Source organism: Schistocerca americana, chromosome 11 (genome assembly GCF_021461395.2).
Source record: "Schistocerca americana isolate TAMUIC-IGC-003095 chromosome 11, iqSchAmer2.1, whole genome shotgun sequence".
NCBI classification, from domain to species: Eukaryota; Metazoa; Arthropoda; class Insecta; order Orthoptera; family Acrididae; genus Schistocerca; species Schistocerca americana.
The window spans coordinates 117,383,617-117,410,259 of NC_060129.1; the positions used below are offsets into that span (position 1 = coordinate 117,383,617).

The 26,643-nt window shown below is 42.9% G+C and overlaps 1 long non-coding RNA gene across 1 annotated transcript in view; it reads left to right on the plus strand.

The window, feature by feature from the left end:
• The first annotated feature begins 398 nt into the window (after positions 1 to 398).
• The window catches only part of LOC124553789, a 29,112-nt gene continuing 2,867 nt past the window's right edge, over positions 399 to 26,643 (plus strand). Inside the window, exons 1-4 of the long non-coding RNA XR_006968132.1 lie at positions 399 to 2,553; positions 12,351 to 12,559; positions 24,067 to 24,489; positions 24,754 to 25,045. This is a non-coding gene — a long non-coding RNA (uncharacterized LOC124553789). The remainder of the gene's footprint in view (positions 2,554 to 12,350; positions 12,560 to 24,066; positions 24,490 to 24,753; positions 25,046 to 26,643) is intronic.

The following is a 26,643-nucleotide window of genomic DNA, read 5'->3' on the forward strand; positions in this document are numbered from 1 at the left end:
GGGCAAAAGTGGCCGCTCGGGGGTTATTATAGGAATTGATGAATTGGTTTAAAAAAAAAAAAAAAAAGGAGAGAGAGAGAGAGAGAGAAAATGTTGGACCTTAGATGTGGGAGGCAGTTGTTTCATGGAATCACTCTTCTCCTGGCCTGATTTTTTTTTTTTTTTTTTTTTTTTTTTTTTTAAGGTAAGTAATCGGATGGGTGGCATGCACAAATACAGTTGAAGGGTATTGGGGAGGGGGCAATAAACAGTGAGAGAAAAGGAAATCTCAGTGCTACTGAGCCATTTAGATGAGAATGTCTGGAGGAAGAATTGTCCACTAAAATTTTTTTTAAAAGATGTGGGGGGGGGGGGGGGTGTATGTGCCAGTTAAGTTTCTATTTTGGAATGGACGTCAACCTATTGGAGACACTAATCTTCTATGGTTAAGTACTGGTGCATATTCTATTACCATAATTTTCATTTGTATGCTGGTTTGGTTAACAGTTACTTTCTGTATGGTGGTTCTTGCACTGTTTGCTGATGCCGGCAACTCTTTGATGTTGGAGTTAGTGAATTTGTAGGAAGCAGTTGGGTAAATGTTAAGGAGGTGGTGGAGTGATGGAGAGATTTATTTTTTGGAAATATTGAAGAGTTACCTTGTGAATCAATAAAACAGCTTAATGTCACGATAATGGGTTGATTTAACTGGAGGTCAAGGTTATTATAAAATGTAACGATTTGGATGTTGGTTGGAATGCAACTGTTTCGTTGTGAGTTGGTGAAGCCAACAAATGTGACAGTGGAAAAGATTTCTGTTGTGAGATTGATCTGTAGCGTAACTTGAGGTCTGTGTTAGGTTTGCAATGCACCGGTTTGGTTCTGAGTTGCCAACAAATCTGACAGTGCAAATGCTTTCAATGATGGTTGCGTTTCATATCCCTACAAGTTATAACACCCAAGAATTTGTACAAGTTGATCGACTCTAATTGTACCCTGCTCATAGAGTATTCATAGGATGTCATGTTTTTGCATTTTGTGAAACATGCAGTTCTGCATTTTTTAACATTTAAAGCAAGCTGCCAATCATTGCTCCACATTCACATATTGTCAAGATCTGACTGAATGTCTGTGTAGCTTTTTACAAAGTAATTCAATTTATGAAATAGTCTTTATGTATGAAGGTGCTTCAGGGACAACAAACAGGAAACATTTATAACACCAAGTTAGTAAAATGAAGTTTACAGTACTCCAGTTTTTCAAGCTTGCATATTACTCCCAATGCTGTTTTTCTGCATTTTAAATATGTTTATGCTATGAATTACATTTCTTGCTGCGGCTTTTAATATTCTCAAACCACAGCACACTGATCTTTGACAAATTATTTAAGTCCCTAAACCATTTAGACTCCTGCTGAACAAAGATGACAATAATTTTTAACAATTAACTTAAAAAAAAACTTACTTGGATACATTTTTGGTCAGACTGATAATTTTCGTTACTGTAGGCACAAGCACATTTTTTTCATAAGGTACAATTTATGCAGAAGCACTTTGAATAATTCTATACACAATATGTATAAATATTGCTCTTCAGAATCAGTGAAGAGTTTGAAAACAATTCGATAATTATTAAAACCATATTGGCTAAAATATGATAGGCTCAGTCCAATGCAAACCTTGGTTAGGGTGGCAGGATGATTTGTAGAATAGCCCGTGGTATACATTATATTGTTAGATTACAATTTGGTTGAGTTGGTGTGGCCAGTGAACGTGAATACGAAATAGATTTTGCTATAAGATTGATCTGCTGAGTAGACCGATGTCAACGTTCGCACCATACTAAATACAGTTTCCTCGTTTACACATTATAAAACTGCAAAGTAAATTCAGAATACATGTCTGCAACGGGTATTTTACTGTGTATCATATAACGTACATAACCTACGAAATGTTTCAGGAGCCACTACGTAGCTTACTACATTATTATTTATGATACCTTTTTTGCGCATCTATACAAGCACATTTCTACCACTTGTAAATTGCATTGATCATTTACATTTATGATTTTTTGCCTCATGATGCCCTGAGTCCCGGCATCTGTAGCAGTCGCATATTATGTCCCGTTACCTGCGTAACGGAATCGGAGCCAGAAATGTGAAGATGTTTGCCCTAAATCATAGTAGCCTAATCGTTTCTGCGTAAGAAAATTAAGCAAAAAAAGTTTGCTTAAACTTGGCGGTATTAATAGTAACGCATCTGTGATTTCTGTCTGGCATGTTTTAAGAAAGAAAATAAAAGCAAAGTGCAAATTAAAGTTGCATCAGGAAGCGAATATCGTTGCAATGATTACATGAAGATCTTAGAAGCATAAATCTTGTGTTGCAGATAAGATTGGAGTACCATGAGAGCAACTGTGAAGTTTTTGTGAGTACGTCGACATTTTGAGGTGATACAGGAAGATAAAACACAGTGGAGCAGAAAAATGGCATGGCTATCCGGATGTCGAGGGCAGCAACCGCCCCAGCCAATGGAGACGTCGCAGCGGCAACATGTCATCTCACGTGGGGTTATGGTGAGGACAAAGCCAGAAAATCTCAGAGGGAGGCATACCGGTTTGATTCTTCAGCTCTGGAAAGAGCCGCTCAGGCAGCAAGCGAACTCAAAAACTCCCGTATGTAAATTCCGCCCGATGTGTATTTCTGATTATACAACCTCCTTACATGCAAGTTAATAGCAGCCGGACGTTATGCCTCTTTACCGATAGTTTTAGAAGTTTTGGGATTCCTAATTGGCGATCTACTAATGTTGGGACGACTTGAATTTGTTAATGTACATTCTATTGCAGCATGCCGAAGTATATTATTGGCACAGATATTAATTACATCAGTGATTTTCCTCAGACAATTGTCAGTGTGGGGATATCAGAAGTTCTACTGACTGAACTCATTCCCATTCCTTTAATTTTAAGCAACTATATGTTATTACAGATTTCGATCACATTAATGCATTCATAGTAGGCCTGTACAGCAGCAAGGACAAGCAGCTGTCATATGGTGATCCTGTGACGAGTGGTGTTATGAGGCACCCATAAACTGTTTGTGCTTGCTCAATCTAATGTGAGCTTTAGGGAAACTTCTGTTTTGAATTAAGTCGTTACAGCCTCAGGTCACTAAGTGGCAGCTGTTTACCATTCGTACTTAATGTATAGTTGTAAGTAGAATAGGCTGTAGGATTTTCTGTGGTCTGTGTAGGCCAGTGTCTGTACAGTAATCATTCTGAGGAATCTGATTTAAATGCAAATTAACCTTGTAAACTTCCAGTCAGTTCCAACATAGCAGCGAGAATTCATCTCCCTCCCATTTCCTTGTGCATTTTTTATAGTTAATACACAAAGTACATATATTATTTGTACCAAAATAATCTTTGAAGATTCTTTGTTGCTATCCCTAATAGTTCATTTATAAAGAAGAGCATGCTGAATAATTAGTGAAAGTTGTTGTGGTCTTCAGTTTAGAGACTAGTTTGATGCAGCTCTCCATGCTACCCTATTCTGTGCAATCTTTTTAATCTCCAAGTACGTACTGCAACCTACATCCTTCTGAATCTGCTTAGTGTATTCATCTCTTGGTCTCCCTCTACAATTTTTACTCTCCACACTGCCCTCCAGTACTAAATTGGTGATTCCTTGATGCCTCAGAACATGTCCTACCAACCGATCCCTTTTTCTAGTCAAGGTGTGCCACAAATTTCTCTTCTCCTCAGTTCTGTTCAATACCTCCTCATTAATTATGTTATCTACCCATCTAATCTTCAGCATTCTTCTGTAGCACCACATTTCGACAGCTTCTATTCTCTCCTTGTCCAAACTATATATCGTCCATGTTTCACTTCCAAACATGGCTACACTCCATACAAATACTTGCAGAAACTACTTCCTGACAATTAAATCTGTGCTCGATGTTACCAAATTTCTCTTCTCCAGAAACGCTTCCTTGCCATTGCCAGTCTACATTTTATATCCTCTCTACTTGGACCATCATCAGTTATTTTGCTCCCCAAATAGCAAAACTCCTTTACTACTTTAAGTGTCTCATTTCCTAATCTAACTCCCTCAGCATCACCCGGCTTAAATCGACTACATTCCATTATCCTCGTTTTGCTTTTGTTGATGTTCATCTTATATCGTCCTTTCAAGACACTGTCCATTCTGTTCAACTGCTCTTCCAAGTCCTTTGCTGTCTCCGACAAACGTACAATGTCATTGCCGAACCTTAAAGTTTTTATTTGTTCTCCACGAATTTTAATTCCTACTCCGAATTTTTCTTTTGTTTCCTTTACTGCTTGCTCAATATACAGATTGAACATCATTGGGGATAGGCTACAGCCCTGTCTCAGTGCCTTCCCAACCACTGCTTCCCTTTCATGCCCCTTGACTCTAATAACTGCCATCTGGTTTCTGTACAAATTTTAAATATTATTTTGGTCCCTGTATTTTACCCCTGCCACCTTCAGAATTTGAAAGAGATTATTCCAGTCAGCATTGTTAAAAGCTTTCTTTAATTCTACAAATGATAGAAACATAGGTTTACCTTTCCTTGATCTATCCTCTATAAGATAAGTCGTAGGGTCAGTATTGCCTCACATGTTCCAACATTTCTACGGAATCCAAACTGCTCTTCCCTGAGGTCGGCTTCTACCAGTTTTTCCATTCGTCTGTAAAGAATTCGCGTTAGTATTTTCCAGCCGGTATTAAACTGATAGTTCGGTAATTTTCACATCTGTCAACACCTGCTTTCTTTGGGATTTTAATTATTATGTTCTTCTTGAAGTCTGGGGTATTTTGCCTGTCACTTGATATTCATAGAAGTGGTTCTCCTTTCTTCAATGGTCTCTTTAATTTTCCAGTAGGCAGTATCTATCTCATCCCTTGTGAGATACTCCTCTACATCCTTACATTTGTCCTCTAGCTATTCCTGCTTAGCCATTTTGCACATATTGTGGATCTCATTTTTGAGTAGTTTGTATTACTTTTTGCACGCTTCATTTACTGCATTTTTATATTTTTTCCTTCCAACAATTAAATTCAATATATCTACTGCTTCCCAAGGATTTCTACTAGCTCCTTCCTGATCCTCTGCTGCCTTGCTATTTCATCCTTCAAAGCTACCCATTCTTCTACTACTGTATTTCTTTCGCCCGTTCCTGTCAATCGTTCCCTAATGCTCTCCCAGAAACACTCTATAACCTCTGGTTTTGTCAGTTTATCCAGTTCCCATCTCCTCAAATTCCCACCTTTTTGCGGTTTCTTCAGTTTTTATCTACAGTTCGTTACCAGTAGATTGTGATCAGAGTCCACATCTGCCCCTGAAAATGTCTTGCAGTTTAAAACCTGGTTCCTAACTTGCTGTCTTACCATTATATAATCTATCTGAAACCTTCCAGTATCTCCAGGCCTCATCCATGTATACAACCTTCTTCCATGGTTCTTGAACCAAGTGTTAGCTATGATTGTTATACTCTGTGCAAAATTCTACCAGGCGGCTTCCTCTTTCATTTCTTAGCACCATTGCTTATTCACCTGCTACGTTTCCTTGTCTTCCTTTTCCTACTATTGAACTCCAGCCACCAATGACTAAAATTTTCCTCTCCCTTCGCTATCTGAATAATTTCTTTTATCACATCATACATGTCTTCAATATCTTCATCATCATCTGAGGAGGTAGTTGGCATATAAACTTGTACTACTGTGGTGGGCTTGGGCTTCGTTTCTGTTTTGGCCACAATAATGTGTTCACTATGCTGTTTGTAGTAGCTTATTCATTTTTAAACCTACCCCTGCATTACCCCTATTTGATTTTGTATTTATAACCCTTTATTCACCTGACCAGAAGTCTTGTTCCTCCTGCAACCAAGCTTCACTAATTCCCTCTATATCTATCTTTAACCTATCCATTCCCCTTTTTAAATTTTCTAACCTACCTGCCTGATTAAGGGATCTGACATTCCACGCTCCGATCAGTAGAACACCAGTTTTCTTTCTCCTGATAACGGCGTCCTCTTAAATGGTCCCCGCCCGGAGATCCGAATGGGGTACTATTTTACCTCCAGAATATTTTACCAAGAGGATGGCATCATCATTTAACCATGCAGTAAAGCTGCATGCCCGAAGGGAAAAATGATGGCTGTAGTTTTCCCTTGCTTTCAGCTGTTGGCAGTACCACAACAGCAAGGCCGTCCACACATGTTTAGCAGTCTGTCATTCCCGTCTTTTGTTTAGCAGTCTTTTTGTAGTTCCAGTCCGTGACTCGTCATCTCCTCTTTATGACTGGTACAATCTCTCATTTTCATAGTATTGTCATAGAGGACAATGGGGCAGATAATGACACTGTAGATGTTCATGTTTGCAGAATGTGATATGGCTTTATACTTGATCATATCTGTGATGACATACGGAAGGTCAACTCGTGCTAAATCATTAAGATTACAACCTCACCCCCTTTGATTTCAGTAATATTTTAGGCACAGCTTGTCTGCAGTCAGATACGAAATTTTTCAAAACTTCATATATCTGGATTAAGACCTAACATTAATTGAAATTTTATAAATTAGCCAAAATTCCCATTACTGTCATTCATATGCTGCAATGTCAATCTAGTTCCACATAAGATACTGATTTGATCTTTGGCTCATTTTATAGAGAAAATGAAGTGTTTTAAGCATAGGCTTGTATCAGATTTCACATAAAAATGTTTGACTAAAAATTTTGAATTACTTTTTGTGAAAAACTTACAAATTTAAAATATATCTAAAAACAAAGATGATGTGACTTACCAAACAAAAGCGCTGGCAGGTCGATAGACACACAAACAAACACAAACATACACACAAAATTCAAGCTGTCGCAACCAACGGTTGCTTCACCAGGAAAGAGGGAAGGAGAGGGAAAGACGAAAGGATGTGGGTTTTAAGGGAGAGGGTAAGGAGTCATTCCAATCCCGGGAGCGGAAAGACTTTAGTGGGGAAGAAGGACAGGTATACACTCTCTCTCGCGCTCGCGCACACACACACACATACACACACACACATACAAATTTAAAAGTTTGATTAAATGTAATGTAATGTACTATTAGTCATAAGTGTTTAATATGAACTGAAAGTTTCAAGCTGGAACTCAATAGAACTTTCAAGTTATAAATTTGATTGCAAACAATGGAAAATCCAGGATGGAATGTAGCAATATCATGAAAAGGAAAGTTGCTACTCACCACATAGTGGAGATTCTGAGCCGCAGATAGGTACAATGGAAAGACTGCCACAAGTAAAGCTTTCGGCCAGTAACGCCCTTGTCAAAAATGGACGACGGACACACACACACACACACACACACACACACACACACACAGTCTTAGTTGTGTGGTTTCAGTTGCCTGAGACTGGAGTCGTGTGTGTAAATTTGCTTTAACGTTGTTCTAACTTTTGTCCAGGGATATGCTCATTACCGTAAAGTATACCGACCTTAAGATGAAAGATAGACAGTGTGTGAAACCAAAACTAATTTACATTTTGTCTAAAGATGGGAGGCTAATTGCATGTGATATGCAGGTTGTTTCCATCAACACTGCTCACCAGAGTGCAATATTTTTGCCGTTTAAAGCCTGTAGCAATTGCAGAATAGAGCTTAATAAATCTAGAAAAAGGGAAATCAATGATAGTCCAGAAGAAGGAAAAAGTGGGCACCCAAGTATAGCGTTAAAGGATTCTGATGACATTGTTGATATTAGCACTTCTAAAGTTACTGTAGAATTACTCAATAGTAGCTTACAGACTGTGGGGGAAGTTCCCTATTATGATGAAGTGATTGCAAGAGAAACGGTGTCCTAAAAAAAAAGCAAAGACGGTGATGAATGTTGTGGAAAATAAAATTCCCTCCAGTGAATGTGAAGAATTTCAACAAAATATGACTTGACGTAATTTCACAGCTTAAAGATAAATTTGAATGTACTACGGAGAGGAGTGAACAAATTCTAATACCTACAATACTACCACAGAGTTTGAGTATTAGAAAATGTGAAGAAAAGTTTGAAGTTTCTAACTGTGTGGTCAGAAAAGCAAAAAAAATATATATATTTTTTTTTTTAAAAAGCAAGGAATATTACCTGTTCCGTACCCAAAACCTGCAGAACATTGAATTCTGCTATTTAATGGAGGAGGAGGACAACACAAACACCCAGTTCCCAGGCAGAGAAAATCCACAAGCTGGCTGGGAATCGAACCAAGGACCCCGTGATCAAGAGGCAGCAACACTAGCCACTAGACCACAAGCTATGGACAAATTCCGGTATTGTAAAAGTGGTTGAGACATTGTATACTAGTGATGACATCATTAGATGCATGCCTGGAAAGAAGGATTTTCTCTCTTTAAAATAAATAGTGATAGGGTACAGAAACAAAAGCAATCACTTTTATCCAATTTAAATGAGGCATATATGTATTTTAAACAGTCACACCCAGAAACTAAGATAGGATTGATGAAGTTTTGTGTGTTAAGACTATTACATGTAGTCCTGGTTGGTGCACCAGGTATGCATTGTGTGTGTGTATGCACTCACCATCAGAATGTAGAACTGATGGTAATAGGTGCTAATTTAAAAGAACAAGTGTTATTTTGGCAACTATGAAGACTGTCCTGGCAAACAAAATCTTTAAACTAGTATTTATGAATTGTTTCAGTTGAATTTGATTCATGATATAATGTAAAATAATGCATACATACATGCAGACAGACCAGCCTGAGAAATAATAACTCATTCAGCAGAAGAATTTCTTGATATGTTAAATGGAAAACTAATATTTCTGTTAAGCCATTCATTCACTGCAGAACAACAGGCAAGTTTCCAGACATAACAGAAATCAGAACTCCACCAAAATGGGACTTTGCGGAATGTTATTCATTTGTTCTGCAAGATAGAATCGAATTGTACCACTGGAATAATTTCCAAGCAACATTGCATCCTTTTGTGATTCTTTACAAAGGTGTGGCTAATACTTTGAACCTCGTGAGCTATGTAATAATTTCGGAATATTTAACACAACACCACAGCTGTACGTCTTTTTCAATGACATATTCTGCTGTTTCTGTCTAAGAAGTTAAAAAGTCTAAAACACATTTATTGTACTGGTGGATGTGAAGCTCAATGGAAGACTAGAAAAAACTTCATTAATCTTTGTAACCATGAGGTTACTGCAGAATGGCATTCATATGCGACATCTTGTGGGACAGATCCTTTTGGTGATGTAAGTATCTGGTTGGTAACATATATTCACTTTATGCAGCGAGTTACAGGTTCATTCAAGCAGACACACTGTTTTATATTATATTTAATTTGTTGTAAAGTATAGATAGTTCCAACTTCAAACTTGCAGGACAATTCGTCATGTACAGAGCTATTACAAATTTTTTTGTTGAATTTTAATTTTGTAGATTTTTGAAAAAATTCAAAGAATACACTGCATGATCATTCATTAATTTTCATGACAATTTTATGAGCAAAGAAGTGTAATTTACGAGCTTCAAAAAGAGCCCTGAACTAGCTTTTCAGGTTAAATAGGTCATGAGGTATTGCAAAATAACTAATAGCATGCATTGGCAATTGTATCAGTTTTCTGATTTCATGACATAAATACCTCAAGAAAAAATTAAAATATCCAAATAATATATTGCACAAACCCTACATTGCGCCAAATTCGATTAAAATCTAAAATGATGAGGTCGAAATTGATACTTGTTGATTTCACATGGATTGACCCATAAACATCTAGTGCCAGCAGAAACTATGTCATTTACACTCATGCTCATAAATTAAGGATAATTGCAGAATGTGGGGCCACACAACGTGGCACTACGTAAAACTGGCGCAAATAGCATAGGTACATAGGGAACACACACGACACACATCTGTAAGTCCACAGTATTGGTGATAAGTTGAGGAAACCATCCCGAAACACACGTCCTACAAAATGACACTGTTTCCTGTGCATCTACCCCGACATCAATACGGGATATGATTGCCGTGCACACGTACACAGACTGCGCAACGGGTTGGCATACTGTGGATCAGATGGTCGAGCAGCTGCTGGGGTATAGCCTCCCATTCTTGCACCAGTGCCTGTCGGAGCTGCTGAAGTGTCCTAGGTGTGTGAAGACGTGCAGCGATACTTCGACCGAGAGCACACCAGACGTGCTCGATGGGGTTTAGGTCTGGAGAACAGGCAGGTCATTCCATTCGCCTGATATCTTCTGTTTCAAGGCACTCCTCCACGATGGCAGCTCGGTGGGACCGTGCATTATCATCCATCAGGAGGAAGGTGGGGACCACTGCACCCCTGAAAAGGCAGACATATTCGTGCAAAATGATGTCCCGATACACCTGACCTGTTACAATTCCTCTGTCAAAGACATGCAGGGATGTACGTGCACCAATCATAATCCCATCCCACACCATGAAACCACTACCTCCAGACAGGTACCTTTCAAGAACATTAAGGGGTTGATATCTGGTTCCTGGTTCACGCCAGATGAAAACCCGGCGAGAATCACTGTTCAGACTGTACTTGGACTCATCCGTGAACATAGCCTAGGACCACTGTTCCAGTGACCATTTACTGTGTTCTTGACACCAGGCTTTACAGGCTCTCCCATGACCAAGGTTAGTGGAATGCACCTTGCAGGTCTCCGTGTGAATAAACCGTGTCTGTTCAGGCGTCTGTAGATTGTGTGTCTGGAGACAACTGTTCCAGTGGCTGCAGGAAGGTCCCGAGTGAGACTACCTGCAGTACTCAGTGGCTGTCTGCGGGCACTGATGGTGAGATATTGGTCTTCTTGTGGTGTTGTACACTGTGGTTGTCCCGTACTGTAGTGCCTGGACACATTTCCTGTCTGCTGGAATCGTTGCTATAATCTTGAGATCACACTTTGTGGCACACGGGCAGCCTCCAGTCGGCCTAGTATTCTACCCCTCATAACGTCACCAATATGTGTTCTTTGAGTCATTTTCAACACACAGTCACCTTTAGTACGTCTGAAAACGTCTGCACACTTACTCGCTGCACCATACTCTGACATGCACCAACACACCTCTGTGTTTGTGGACTGCTGCCAGCGCCACCATGCAACGACCACTTGTCAGGTGCACCACATGGTCATACCCCGAGGTGATTTAAACAGGTAAACTGCCCACCAGAGTGTTGTTTCACCATGTATCAGCATTACCCTTAACTTATGAGCATGAGTGTACATCAATAGGTATTTGATTGTAACAATTTTACCAGCTCCTCAGGTACCTGAACTGATCAACAGACTTGAACTTGGCTTATAGTCACCTGTGACTATTTTGTGCATATTTAATTCTGCCTACTTGCATATCTTGTGTCTTTTGTTTATCGACGAGTAGTTCTGCTTTATTTGCATCTGTAGTGGCCCTTTTGTACATCTCTCTGAGATTTCGCTTGCTCTTGCTCACTAACGCTATGTTTTCTGTGTAAGCAAATGTCGGAAATCTTGTGCGCTAGATTATCAGTAGCCCTTTGCAGTTTTCAGATACAACCTTTTTCAGTTATTTTGCAACTTGACTCCATGGAAATAAGCACCTTTATCAGTAAAAGTGCACATATGATGTCCCACGGGTTTTCTATTATGTGCTGCTGTTAGTAACAGTTCACGTTATGGATCTTGAGTATTTGAAGTGTCAGAATGTGTGTTGGATGTAGGTAGCCAATAAGATAGTTGTTTGCATTTTCCTGTGGTTGATAAATGAAATTAGCTGATATTCTTTTGTGTTCCATCATTGGAATTTTTGGCAAAATTTGCAGTAAGATACTCAGATAGGTTATTGCAATGATGAACGTATATCTGAGACTACAACACGCATTAACTTATCACGAAAATTATATTGTGTCAGTATTCGTTGGCTTCGCCAGCTCTCAGATGAGTTGTCACACTCCAAAGTAGTCTATGCCTTGGGGTGCAGTACAAGTCATTCTGACAGCACATTGTTTTTTCCGGTCACTAGAGAAATATGAAAATCAGTAAGCAGCCTTAAAATTCATAACAAGCAGATCAGTAAAAGTTGTTCTGGCATTCTCCATATCAAAAACAGATGCTATAAATTCGTATTTTTGCCGAAAGAAATGATTACATTCTATCACTCTCATTGGCAACTGTGTGCTATCACTCGATTGGCTACAAACAGTGATTACGAATTTCCAACATCAGCACACACCGAGAGAGCCGTGGAACACTGTAAATACACTTTAGCCCACATATCAGTCCAGCAACCACCCTAATGGCCACTTGTTCTGTGTACCACACAGGGCACGCAGAGAGGCCCTCGAGCTGTCGAAGCTATAGGAAATGACGTGGCAGCGAGAGTATGCCTCGAAACTGAAGGAGTCCGAGGCACACATTGAGAGATGGTGGAGCAGCAGCTCATGGTGACAGAGGAGCGGCACAAGACGCTGCAACAGGAGATGAAGCACCACCGTGTGCGCACGCAGTACTAGGACCAGCTGGCATGCAAGAGGTAGGTGATCGCAAGTGCCGCTCAGCAGTTCTCCGTTGCTTTGTAGAAATCTGTAATGATTATTATTTGTGATGATGATGAAATTACTTTTCCCTTAAGACATAAGAGTCTCAACTCTGAGCTGTTTCCTCCCCACCTATGCTTGTCTTCCTGGAGAATTGGAACTCGCAGCAATGGCCACCATGCCAGGTGGCCCTTGCTGTGGCTGGGTAGCATGCGACGGGAGAGCCCCTGATGAGAGTAGGTGGTATCAGGGCTGATGCTTGGCACATGAAGCATATCAAGCTGCAAAAATCTGGCCGTTCCCAAACGGCCGTCTCTTCGAATGGTAAAGGATCATTGAATGCTGCTTTGTATGACCTAGCAGCTTTCACTTCGACGACTACACCGTGGGAGGAGTGCTAGACTCGCCATCTTTGGATGAAACGCTTTCCCGGCTACCTTGTCTGTACTGGGACGGATTGGGGGGGGGGGGGGCGGCATTCTCCACCACAAAGCCATTGTTTTTTGTGGAGAGTATCAAGGACAAGTTTGGCGAAGGGGAGTCTGTTAGTAAGATGCGGTTGAGCCCCCTGTTGATCAAACCTGCTTCTGCCGCCCAATGTGCAGCCCTTCGTGTTTGTCATCATCTTGGCAATGCCCCAGTGTCTAATACCCCTCACCACTTTCTGAAAATTCTCCAGGGAGTGATTTTTCATAGCGACCTCAACCTGCAAGCTGATGAGGCACTCTGGGCCAATCTTGAGTGACGTGGTGTTCATTTTGTTGGACATGTGCAGAAGGGTCTGAGAGACAACCACACTGATACCAATGCCTTCTTTCTGTCTTTCGAGGGGGATACCTTCCTGTAGAAGGTCAAGGTTACGTGCTACAGATGCGACATGCATCCACCTATGTGGTGCTTTCGGTGCTTGCGTTTCAGGCATATGTCTTCCCCCTGTACAGCAGACCCTCTGTGAGGTGACTGTGGACACCCATGCCATGAGGGAAGCCCCTTTGTTCCACCACCTGTGTGTGTCAATTGTGCTGACCACCACTCCCCTCGCTAGTCGGATTGCCCGGGTTGCAAGATAGTAAAGAAGGTCCAAGAATACGTGTCCCTGGATTGTCTGTCTTATGCCAAAAGTATGAGAGACTCCATTGTCACTAACTTAAACTTTTTCCTCTGTTACTTCATTTCCTCCTCCTATCACTTCCTTACCCTAGTCCCGTCACCCTCTTCCCTCCCCATCCCCTGCAGTTCCCACGACCTCTGTCCAGGAGCCACTTCCCCTCCCCGGCCGAAGAAGTGTCCCCCTTCGCAACCTTAGCCCGACGTCTTATTTATGGATATCACCCCATCCTCGTCGGTGACGACTACTGACCGAGTGACATGACCTTTCAGTTTCTTTATGTCTAACTTGGACTCTCACCACATGATCATCCAGTGGAACTGCAATGGGTACTGTCGTCACTTAGCGGAAATGCAATGTTTTGTCTCCTCCTATTCTGCATTCTGAAGCGCATTACCATGTTGACCACTGAGCGAGGTGGCGCAGTGGTTAGCACACTGGACTCGCATTTGGGAGGACGACGGTTCAATCCCGTCTCCAGCCATCCTGATTTAGGTTTTCCGTGATTTTCCTAAATCGTTTCAGGCAAATGCCGGGATGGTTCCTTTGAAAGGGCACGGCCGATTTCCTTCCCAATTCTTCCCAATCCTTCCCTAACCCGAGCTTGCGCTCCGTCTCTAATGACCTCGTTGTCAACGGGACGTTAAACACTCACCACCACCATCACCACCACCACCATGTTGACCACTGTCCAACATTTTGGGGTTATCGGGTGTACCATAGGAACAATGCTGGCCCTGGGGTAGCATCTCGTGGGGTCTGCACTATGGTTCGCTCCGATGTAATTGGTGACTGGATCCCCCTACATACTGCACTGGAAGTAGTAGTGATGTGAGTGCAATCAACTCCGGCAATCACCATTTGCAATGTCTACCTCCCTCCAGGTAGGTCACTTCCATACATTGCCATGTCTACCAATCCAGCTACTCCCTCCCCCTGTTTCTCCTCCTGTGGGACTTCCAGTGTCCACCTCCCACTGTGGTGGAGTGTCACTTCAGTGGGTAGTGGTCTCCTAATTGACTAACTTATTATGGTCTACCGTATCTTCCTTCGTCGTCGGTGTTGACGTTGTTGCCGTGAGGCACCGTTATACCAAGTGGAAAGGCGCATCGATCTTAGAGCATGTGATATGGTAACCTTAAGTCATTGACAACACACAACGGTCACGGTAGCACCTGATTCCGGGATAGCTGCAGTAGTTACGATCTACGAACTACCCCCTCTTGATCAGGTCCCCAAAACTTAACTCGTAACGAGATCCCTTCGAAGCAAATTGTCATAAAGATCATCTATAAAGGCTTCGTACAACAATAAGAAATATTACAGTTTATGGAATAATAACAGATATGACCAAACTGTCTTGTTTCTTCTGTTTAATTTAACGTTACTTTGTTCACAGTTGTATTTTGCATTCACCTTCGTTCACACTCTGATGTGGAGTATATGCGAGTGCCTGAACCCTAACTCCTAAGTTCCATCGAAACCCTTTGATGAACAGTTTTGGTTGCTCGACACCAACAGTCAATGATGATGATACAGTACTTTGTAATTGACTCTTCTAGTTTAGCCACTGCCCTCAACAAATGTTTGTTAGGCGTAAGACAATTACACACTTTTCTCTCCGGTCCGCTATTATTAAGGGTTCGTGTAAAAAATTAACGTTTTTTTCCCCCTCCTTTTCATAAATTAGAGCCAGCTCTCAAAAAAAAAAAAAAAAAAAAATTGGTCTCAATATTGCGTGCCTTGTGAGATGTGTATAGATTTATCCCGGAATTGACCGCCCTGTAGGTGTACTCAATTTAATGACCACACTTTGCTATCCACGATTTTGTATAACTAAATGTCCTTTTGTTACTCTGATCGTATACCGTAGTTATTTAAAACTCGCCCCTAAATTTTTTCACAGTGCACAATTAGCACTTCTTTACTTGTTTATTTCTAAGAGTAAGCGAAAAAATGACGCTGTATCATCGGCTTCATCGATATAAAGCAATTTTACCCAATATGCCCAATTTTACCTGTTCTTATAGGATCTGCTACCTTACTCATTAATTTACTACATAGTATTTCCAATAACACTAAACAGGTATTCCCGGTATATTTTAATTGTATTCAAAAACATATTATTATGACCGACCAAATCGGAACAAATTGTGTGGCATGTGTTTTTAACGATAGCTTTACGCTCGCTCAGCCTTTATTCGTGCAATATTATATATAAATATACAGACAGGACCGAAAGATCGATCTCCCTACTGTAACCAATATAGGCAAATACGCTATTCAAGTTCCGTTACATCTATCTTGACTCGTATTGTTACAATGGACCTCAATTTGTGTCTCCTGAATGATTGTTCCCCTACCCACTTCCGTGCCACTCGAGGCACCTTTACTGCTAGCGATCTCACGATCTCCTCCCCTGCTCTGGTGGCTTCCCTACATTGATCATCCCATGATGACATTTGTGACAGTGACCACTTTCCTGTGATTCTGTCATTCCCCTGCTGCCGCCAGGCGGATTGGCCCCCACGTTGGGATTCCGCTGTGCTCTTCGACACCTCCCTCTCGAATTCAATTGATGTAGTCGTGCCAGGCATCTCTGCCACTATTCCTCATGCTGGTGGCACCGCTGTCCTCCTATCCACAGGTCCCCCTCGTCGTCAACCGGTACCGTGGTGGACCGAGAATGTCGCAGTTGCCGTGCAGGACTGCTGATGAGTGCTGCAGCGATTTAAGCAACACCCTTCGCAGACCGACCTCCTGGCTTTTAAGCGTCTCTGTGCTAAGGCTCATTACCTTACTAAGCAGAGTAAAAAGGAATGCTGGGAGCACTACGTTCCCTCCCAGGGGACGTATGTCTCTTCATCGCAGGTTTTGTCAGAGCTCTGTAGCCTTCTGGGCCACCAGCGACAGTTAACTGTCCAGGGTCTTAACGTTCAAGGTGCTTTGTGCACTGATCGGCGGCTCCTCACTGAACACCTCGTGACACACTTTGCGATGGCATCGGCATCCTCTTCCTATCTTGCTCCCTTTCTCCAGCAGAAATGCAGAGTTGAACAGATGCCCCTCTGTTTCATCCCACACCATACTGTCCCATAATGAATCCTTCAGCAAATGGGAATTCAGCGGGCTCTTACCGAGACACGGCCCGAGGCCCAGATTCCATCCACAACCGGACGATCCGACACATCGACGTTCTTCAGAGGCAACATCTCAGGCTCTTCCACCACATTTCGCTCACGGGTGCCTTTCCGTCACTATGACGAGACAGTATAGTTATCCCTGTCCTTAAGCCCGGGAAGAACTCAGCGTCTCTTGACAGCTACCTCCCAATCAGCCTTATGAATGTACTTTGTAAACTGCTAAACTGTTCGAGAGGATGGTTAGCTCCAGATTGTGTAGGATACTCGAATCTTGGGGCTTTTTGTCCCCATATCAGTGTGGCTTTCAGGCAGGACAACCTCCAACGGATCATTTACTCAAGATTGGAAACAGCCGTCCGACAGGCCTTTACTCACCGTTGGCACGTTGTCGCAGTCTTTGTTGACCTACGTAAGGAATATGACATGGCTTGGCACCGTCACATTTTAGTTACCATCCATGACTGGGGCTTCCGTGGTCCCCTACCAGTTTTTATCCGTGAGTTTTTATCTCACCGGCTCTTCTGGGTTCGAGTTGGCACTTCACTCGGCGCCCCTTTGATTCCGCAGAATGGTATCCCACAGGGTTCTGTGCTGTCACACCCTTCCTCATTGTCACCAATGGGCTTGTGACCTCTGTTCGGCCTCTGGTTACACAGGCATTGTACATTGATGATTTTTGCATTTGGTGCAGCTCCCACTCTGTAGCATCTGCTGAGCACCGGCTCCGAGACACCATCCGACGGGCCTCCGCATGGGCCACCTCCCGTGGCTTCCAGTTTTCTCCCTCCAAAATGTGGGTTATGCATTTTTGTTGTCGACCCACAGTGCACCCCAATCCAGAACTTTATTCAGGCGACCAACTCCTCAATGTTGTAGCATAGTCCCATTTCTTGGGCCTTTTTTTTGATAACAAGCTGAGATGGCTGCCCCATATTTGCCACCTAAAGAATACATGACACGGAAGCTTAATGCTCTCTGCCTCCTGGCCCACACATCTTGGGATGCAGACCATACCACTCTTCGCCATCTTCACTGTCCTCTGATCTTGGCCAGATTAGATTATGGTTGTCAGGTTTATGGCTCAGTGGCTCCTTCCACTCTGCAAATACTTGAACCTGTCCACCATTGTGGGATGCGTCTGGCTATTGGTGACTTTCACTCTAGCTCTGTTGGTAGTCTCCTCACAGAAGTGGGGATTCCCCCTCTACACATACGACGGAGCCAACTCCTGGTTTCTTATGCAATCGCCATTTGCCAATTCTCGTGTTACCTGCTCTCTGCCGATTGATGTCTCCCTCCTGACACCCGCCCATGGGTGGGATTGCCAGTTGGCATGTCTCACTTCCCCCTTATGGGATCTCCATCGCCACTCACTGTAAAGCACCCCGCATCTTTCCTCCCATACACTGCTTCCCCATGGATGGTGCCTAGACAACGGATTAGGACTGATCTAAACCAGGGTCCTAAGATCTCTTCCTTCCACTCCTCTCGGAAGCAGTCCACTGTTTTATTCTGTCTACATGTTGTTCATACCAGGTTCACCCATTGTTTCCTCCTACGTAATGACCCCTACAATGTGGTTGTGGGGCCGGACTGACGGTATCCCACATACTGGTGGAATGTCCCCTTCTTTTGGCCCTTGGTGCTAAGTATAGGTTTCCCAATTCCTTAAATTTAATATTAACAGACGATTCACAGATGGTTGAACTGGTCCTCAGTTTCCTCCTTGAAGTGGCTTTTATTTCCAGATATAATGTTCCACTTTAGACTTGGAGCAGGAGCAGGATGTTTGTGGTTGGGACCTCTTTTCCAGTCTTCTCGGTCTGGGACCCCTGACCGCTCCCCCATAGGAAGACTGCCCCCATTTCTTCCAGTTTTTAGATTTGGTTTTACCTGTTGTGCCTTTTATTGTGTGTGTTTAATCTTCATTATGTTACAATTTGAATCCCCTGACTGAATTTGGCCACTTTTAGTGGACCCTCTTTCTTCTGTGACTAACATTGGAATCGTGAGACTGGTGACCTTGCTGTTTGGTCCCATAAGCCTTCTCAATTAATCAGTCAACAATCAATCATTTGTCACATTTCTGCTCAGTTCATTAGTTTGTAATTTGACAGCATGACATGCATAAGCAATTATGATGACCTCCAATTCACAAAGTGCCGCGAAAACTGCTGGACATTGAAAACAAGGGGACGACATTCTTTTCTGAAATATACTGTCTGTACACTATGACGACAGCCGCTATCTAAGTTAAAATTACTGTTGCAAAATCAGACTTCTGTGACCTATCTGGAACGGTTGCTTCATCAGGAAAGAGGGAAGGAGAGGGAAAGACGAAAGGATGCAGGTTTTAAGGGAGAGGGTAAGGAGTCATTCCAATCCCGGGAGCGGAAAGAATTACCTTAGGGGGGGAAAAAGGAAAGGTACACACTCTCTCTCTCTCTCTCTCTCTCTCGCACACACACACACACACACACACACACACACACACACACACACACACACACACACACATATGTCCATCTGCACATACACAGACACAAGCAGACATTGTAAAGGCAAAGAGTTTGGGCAGAGATGTCAGTCGAGGCGGAAGTTCAGAGGCAAAGATGTTGTTGAATGACAGGTGAGGTACGAGCTGTGGCAACTTGAAATTAGCGGAGGTTGAGCCCTGGCGGGTAACAAGAAGAGAGGTTACTGAAGGGCAAGTTCCCATCTCCGGAGTTCTGACAGGTTGGTGTTAGTGGGAAGTATCCAGATAACCCGGACGGTGTAACACTGTGCCAAGATGTGCTGGCCGTGCACCGAGGCATGTTTAGCCACAGGGTGATCCTCACTACCGACAAACACTGTCTGCCTGTGTCCATTCATGCGAATGGACAGTTTGTTGCTGGAAATTCCCACATATAAAGCTTCACAGTGTAGGCAGGTCAGTTGGTAAATCACGTGGGTGCTTTCACACGTGGCTCTGCCTTTGATCGTGTACACCTTCCGGGTTACAGGACTGGAGTAGGTGGTGGTGGTGGGAGGGTGCACGGGACAGGTTTTACACTGGGGGCGGTTACAAGGGTAGGAGCCAGATGGTAGGGAAGGTGGTTTGGGGATTTCATAGGGATGAACCGAGAGGTTACGAAGGTTAGTTGGACGGCAGAAAGACACTCTTGGTGGAGTGGGGAGGATTTCGTGAAGGATGGATCTCATTTCAGGGCAGGATTTGAGGAAGTCGTATCCCTGCTGGGGAGCCACATTCAGAGTCTGATCCAGTCCCGGAAAGTATCCTGCCACAAGTGGGGCACTTTTGTGGTTCTTCTGTGGGAGGTTCTGGGTTTGAGAGGATGAGGAAGTGGCTCTGGTTATTTGCTTCTGTACTAGGTCGGGAGGGTAGTTGCGGGATGCGAAAGCTGTTGTCAGGTTGTTGGTGTAGTGCTTCAGGGATTCCGGACTGGAGCAGATTCGTTTGCCACGAAGACCTAGGCTGTAGCGAAGGGACCGTTTGATGTGGAATGGGTGGCAGCTGTCGTAATGGAGGTACTGTTGCTTGTTGGTGGGTTTGATGTGGACGGACGTGTGAAGCTGGCCATTGGACAGGTGGAGGTCTACATCAAGGAAAATGGCATGGGATTTGGAGTAGGACCAGGTGAATCTGATGGAACCAAAGGAGTTGAGGTTGGAGAGGAAATTCTGGAGTTGTTCTTCACTGAGAGTCCAGATCATGAAGATGTCATCAATAAATCTGTACCAAACTTTGGGTTGGCAGGCTTGAGTAACCAAGAAGGCTTCCTCTAAGTGACCCATAAATAGGTTGGTGTACGAGGGGGCCATCCTGGTACCCATGGCTGTTTCCTTTAGTTGTTGGTATGTCTGGTCTTTGAAAGTGAAGAAGTTGTGGGTCAGGATGAAGCTGGCTAAGGTAATGAGGAAAGAGGTTTTAGGTAGGGTGGTAGGTGATCGGCGCGAAAGGAAGTGCTCCATCGCAGCGAGGCCCTGGACGTGTGGAATATTTGTGTATAAGGAAGTGGCATCAATGGTTACAAGGATGGTTTCTGGGGGTAACAGATTGGGTAAGGATTCCCTACAGCCTAGGTCTTCGTGGTAAACGAATCTGCTCCAGTCCGGAATCCCTGAACCATTACACCAACAACCTGAAAACAGCTTTCGCATCCCGTAACTACCCTCCTGACCTGGTACAGAAGCAAATAACCAAATAACCAGAGCCACTTCCTCATCCCTTCAAACCCAGAACCTCCCACAGAAGAACCCCAGAAGTGCCACACTTGTGACAGGACACTTTCTGGGACTGGATCAGACTCTGAATGTGGCTCTCCAGCAGGGATACGACTTCCTCAAATCCTGCCCTGAAATGAGATCCATCCTTCATGAAATCCTCCCCACTCCACCAAGAGTGTCTTTCCGCCGTCCACCTAACCTTCGTAACCTCTTAGTTCATCCCTATGAAATCCCCAAACCACCTTCCGTACTCTCCGGCTCCTACCCTCGTAACTGCCCCCGGTGTAAAACCTCTCCCGTGCACCCTCCCACCACCACCTACTCCAGTCCTGTAACCCGGAAGGTGCACACAATCAAAGGCAGAGCCACGTGTGAAAGCACCCACGTGATTTACCAACTGACCTGCCTACACTGTGAAGCTTTATATGTGGGAATGACTAGCAACAAACTGTCCATTTGCATGAATGGACACAGGCAGACAGTGTTTGTTGGTAATGAGGATCACCCTGTGGCTAAACATGCCTCGGTGCACGTCCAGCACATCTTGGCACAGTGTTACACCATCCGGGTTATCTGGATACTTCCCACTAACACCAACCTGTCAGAACTCCAGAGATGGGAACTTGCCCTTCAGTATTATCCTCTCTTCTCGTTACCCGCCAGGGCTCAATCTCCGCTAATTTCAAGTTGCCGCCGCTCGTACCTCACCTGCCATTCAACAACATCTTTGCCTATGTACTTCCGCCTCGACTGACATCTCTGCCCAAACTCTTTGCCTTTACAAATGTCTGCTTGTGTCTGTGTATGTGCGGATGGATATGTGTGTGTATGCGAGTGTATACCTGTCCTTTCTTCCCCCTAAGGTAAGTCTTTCCGCTCCCGGGATTGGATAGACTCCTTACCCTCTCCCTTAAAACCCACATCCTTTCGTCTTTCCCTCTCCTTCCCTCTTTCCTGATGAAGCAACCGTTGGTTGCGAAAGCTAGAATTTTGTGTGTATGTTTGTGTTTGTGTGTCTATCGACCTGCCAGCACTTTCGTTTGGTAAGTCACATCATCTTTGTTTTATATATATATATATATATAAACTATTTTGTTAGCCCTTTCATCCAAAGTCAAACGTTCTATTCTGACATTAATTCTATAAACATACGTAACTACTTTATTAATTATTACTGAGGCATATTTGTTAGAAAAAAAAAACTTGAATTCATCCGTTATATGGTAATGCTGCAATTTCGCAAAGTTCTTCGCCTTTTCATCATGTTTTTCACTAATACCCATTTTGCCGTACTCAAATCGTACACCATCAGTTTGCGTAAATTCTGTGCGCCACCTACACATACGACCAAAATAAGGTCTACTGAGATTCGTCCATCAGCGTATCCAACGCCTCGGGCGTTGAGGAATTCGAGTGGTCTAGGTGGAGGCAGTATGCTTCTACTTTGAAGTGTATTGTTGAGGGAAGACCTGGTATGGTTATGGTATGGTATGGTATGGTTATGGTATGGTATGGTATGGTATGCTTATAAAGCATCGTGGTTTGGTGATATTTGTATCAAATGAGTTTAATATCGGTGACGAAGCTCTTATTTCACATTTGAATGTTATTCACGCTGACTGTCACGTTTTGCATTGTCGTTCTTTGAAGGCGGAACTGGATGCGTCGGACTCGTCGGATGTGGAAACCCCGGAGGAGGTCGTTTGCATATCGTCGGATGAGGATGACCTGGAAGTTTCGCGCTGCACGCCCGAGGTGTTGGATACGCCGACGGACGAATCTCAGAAGACCTTATTTTGGTCATATGTGTAGGTGGCGCACAGAATTTACGCAAACCGATGGTGTACGATTTGAGTATGGCAAAATGGGTATTAGTGAAAAACGACGACGAAAAGGCGAAGAACTTTTCGAAATTGCAGCATTATGATATAACGGATGAATTCAAGTTTTTTTCTAACAAATATGCCTCAGTAATAATTAATAAAGTAGTTATGTATGTTTATAGAATTAATGTCAGAATAGAACGTTTGACTTTGGATGAAAGGGCTAACAAAAAAATATTTGAGGATCAAGGTGCTCTTGAAAAAGTCCGTATAGCATGTACTAATAAAATTGGTTCATTTGATCTTAGTCCAGAGCACTCAGCTGGTGTTCCATGGCGTAAATATAGTCGTAGGAATAGATTTAAGTTTGTAATGTATTCGAAACCAGAAACAAGTGCTGATATAGACAAGGTAAAATCATGGACTGACTTGGAGGCTCAGTGTAAAGCAAAGAATCGTTTGTTTCAAGGAACGAACCCCTTTTATATTGGACTACAAATTGCTGGTGATGAACCAGAAAAAACGGATAATGTTCAGAGTGAAGTTAAATACGTAACATATGTTGTTAGAAATAGAGTTTATATGACTTTTTGTAAAAGAAAAGGTACTGTTACGTTCTGAATAAAGGTTATTGTTTACAGCTAATGTCTGTGTTGGAGTTTTTTTATGCCAACTGGGACCATATCCGAAATTACCCGGACGACCTACGCCTGGCTTTCCTAGTTCCCAACAATCAACAGAGGATTGATGAATTAGCTATTACATTTTATGGCAACAAAATAAATTATTCTGCAGCTGTTATTGTATTAGAAGAATTGTGGTATTATAAGCCAAACCTTGATGATTTAATTCGTCAGTTTAGGGATGCATACAGAGAATTTGTTTTTATGCCTAACGGTATAAGGTGTGCTAATAGGTACTTTGATTTTAGACAGGGCCGTTATAGGCCTTTGTGGTATAATTATTAGAGCCTCAATAAGAGATCCTCACAAGTCATACCTCAGATGCACAGCCGAAGGCTATCCTAGAAAATGCCTCACGGGTAGTGTGGTCTCCTGATCAGGGTAAAAATAAATATAGGCTTGTACACAAGTTGTCTACAGAGAAAAAATATTGGCATTGTAAATGTGGCCAAGAATTTTGTTTACACTTTAGGTGGAAGATGTTGGCTAGAATGTATTATTTATTGCATATTTCAGGATGGCTTACAACCTCCGTCCCGCTGTGGGATTCAGAAGAGGAGATTATGAAACCATTACCAATAGTAATCAACAAACCGAAAGTACCCAACATCACCCAACTTCTTCTTCTTTGGAGCACCGGTCATGTGAGGAGTCTTCACAATCTCAATTTGACGGCGGATGGGAAGTGTCGGTTTCACGCATGCCAGCGTACCTATTCGGAGCTTCGAGGTCACCCGCTGCGAGTGAAAACCCTGTTGGAGCCTCATTAGAAAGTGAAAGCTTGCCACCTAGTATTACTAGTGGCAAGATTCCGCGATTTAGGGATTGCGCAACTTCCTCAAGGCTGCGTGCAGGCCAGGACGTGCCTGACCGGCTTGGACATGTTCCAGACGCTGACGTTTGTTTGTGTGTCTATCGACCTGCCAGTGCTTTTGTTTGGTAAGTCTCATCATCTTTGTTTTTAGATATATTTTTCCCACGTGGAATGTTTCCCTCTATTATATTCATATATATATCTCACAGTTTTGTTTTAATAATAGTACTGTAGAAGTTTTTGCTTAGTACACTAGTGTGAATTGTTATAGTTAAACAAAGTAGAAAAGAGAGACCATTTTATGAATATGATGCAGTTTGCAGGTTTTACTGTTTCCTCCACTTCAGTTGTCACATATATTCAGAAAATAATTGTCATTATTTTCACAGGTGTTTGTGTAGGGCATCCAGCAGTTACAGCAGATGCGTTGCAGAGAATTCACACGAGGCGGCGAAGAGTCTGCATCTGCTCTCTGTCGGTGGCATTCGGCACTACGTGGGCCGACTGCTCGCCAGCTCTGTCAGCTGCTGCCCTCTCACGGCACTCCCACACACTTTGTGCAGCCGCCTGAGTGCAGAGTCCCACCGTTAAGGCGCCATCACTCTTCCAGATGCCCGGTCCACCACGGCAGGAAGCAATAGACGGACTGCTGTGATGGCGTCTTGAAACAAAAACTGCGAGGTAGAGTGAACATTTAAGATGAACTGAAATCGACTAAATTAACAAAATCACAAACTGGCCATACATGGGTATTCATCTTCAACCATCCTCTATACTGAGAATAGCGTGCTGTGTGAGATGACGCTGTAGTAAGACGGTGGTTCAAAACCCGATTTGGCCATTGAGATTTAGTTCCTCCATTATTTTCCTAAAGAGCTGAAAGTGAATGTTAGGACAGTTCCATTGGAGGGTCACATCTGAGTTGCTTCCCTCAGTATTCCAGTTCCCGCTTGAGCTCTATTTCTGATGGCTTCGTCACAGACAGGACATTAGTATCTCATTCCACATTTTTATGGAAGTGTTATCTGTCACATCCTCACCTCCATCAACATAGCTTGGCATCCTGTTCAGTCAAAATATTACCATTCCTTACGAGGTATAGAACGTCATGCACTCTGTACTTTTTTACATATGCGTCTTCTCCCTCTGTCACACAATTTCTACTAGCTGATTACATGAACAGCAAGGGTACCAAATAACTTCCATGGGGTACACTTGAAGCTTCTTCCATGTCTGTGACGACTCACCATCCAAGGCGAGATGTCGTTTCCTTGTTACTGTTAAAATATTAATACAGCCAGAAATTTAATTTAATACCTCATAGGATGACTTTTTGTGAGTCAGGATGTAACGCCTCTGCCTCTGCCGGGCTTTCACTCGAAGAGAAAAGTGCAAACTGAATTTCATGAGATTGATGTCCGTGAAATTCGAAGTCTTTGGGGCAGATGAGGTCACAGTGTTCGAAATACTCATTCAGTGATTGAATCATTTATATTTGCTGTCCTGCTTTGTTTGTTTGTTGGGGTGGAAAACAGTTGACATCATAAATGCCCAATGTCGTTATAATGACACACGTACTGTACATTGCACATGCATAATCTGAGTCACCTGCATCAGTACAACTCTGAAATATTTTTGAAATGAAATCTTCTCATCAAGGTTTGAAATTGTCACGGACAACTCACAACGTGAAGGACAGCAGCTGTACAGACCTGTCGAAGGTCTGAAGTGCGAAAGTCTGCAGCTGTGGTCACCTGTATCGATACTGAATAGTTAACGTTTTACAAAAATTATTCCAGTGTAACATTCGCTGAAAATAAAGGAAATGGTGTAGCTTATATCGACAGAAACATCTACATTTCAATTAATGTAATGATAAGTCGCTTGTTAGGCTTATGCCAGCATTTAGAATTACTTGCTTGATTTATGGGCCAAAGTAGGAAATTTAATTTCTTGCCATTTTCGTTGTCATTTGATCTGTATGAATCTACCCGATGTGTGTCATGTTTTGTGCCTAGTGTCGTGGTCTGTGTGATGTTCCGTTGCTGCATTTAGTTGACCTACCTCCTGCCGAAAGAGCAACTGTAATTGTTTGGGAGATGCTGGTAGTTTGGGAGATGCTGGCTGTTTGGGAGATGCTGGCTGTTTGGGAGATGCTGGCTGTTTGGGAGATGCTGGCTGTTTGGGAGATGCTGGCTGTTTGGGAGATGCTGGCTGTTTGGGAGATGCTGGCTGTTTGGGAGATGCTGGCTGTTTGGGAGATGCTGGCTGTTTGGGAG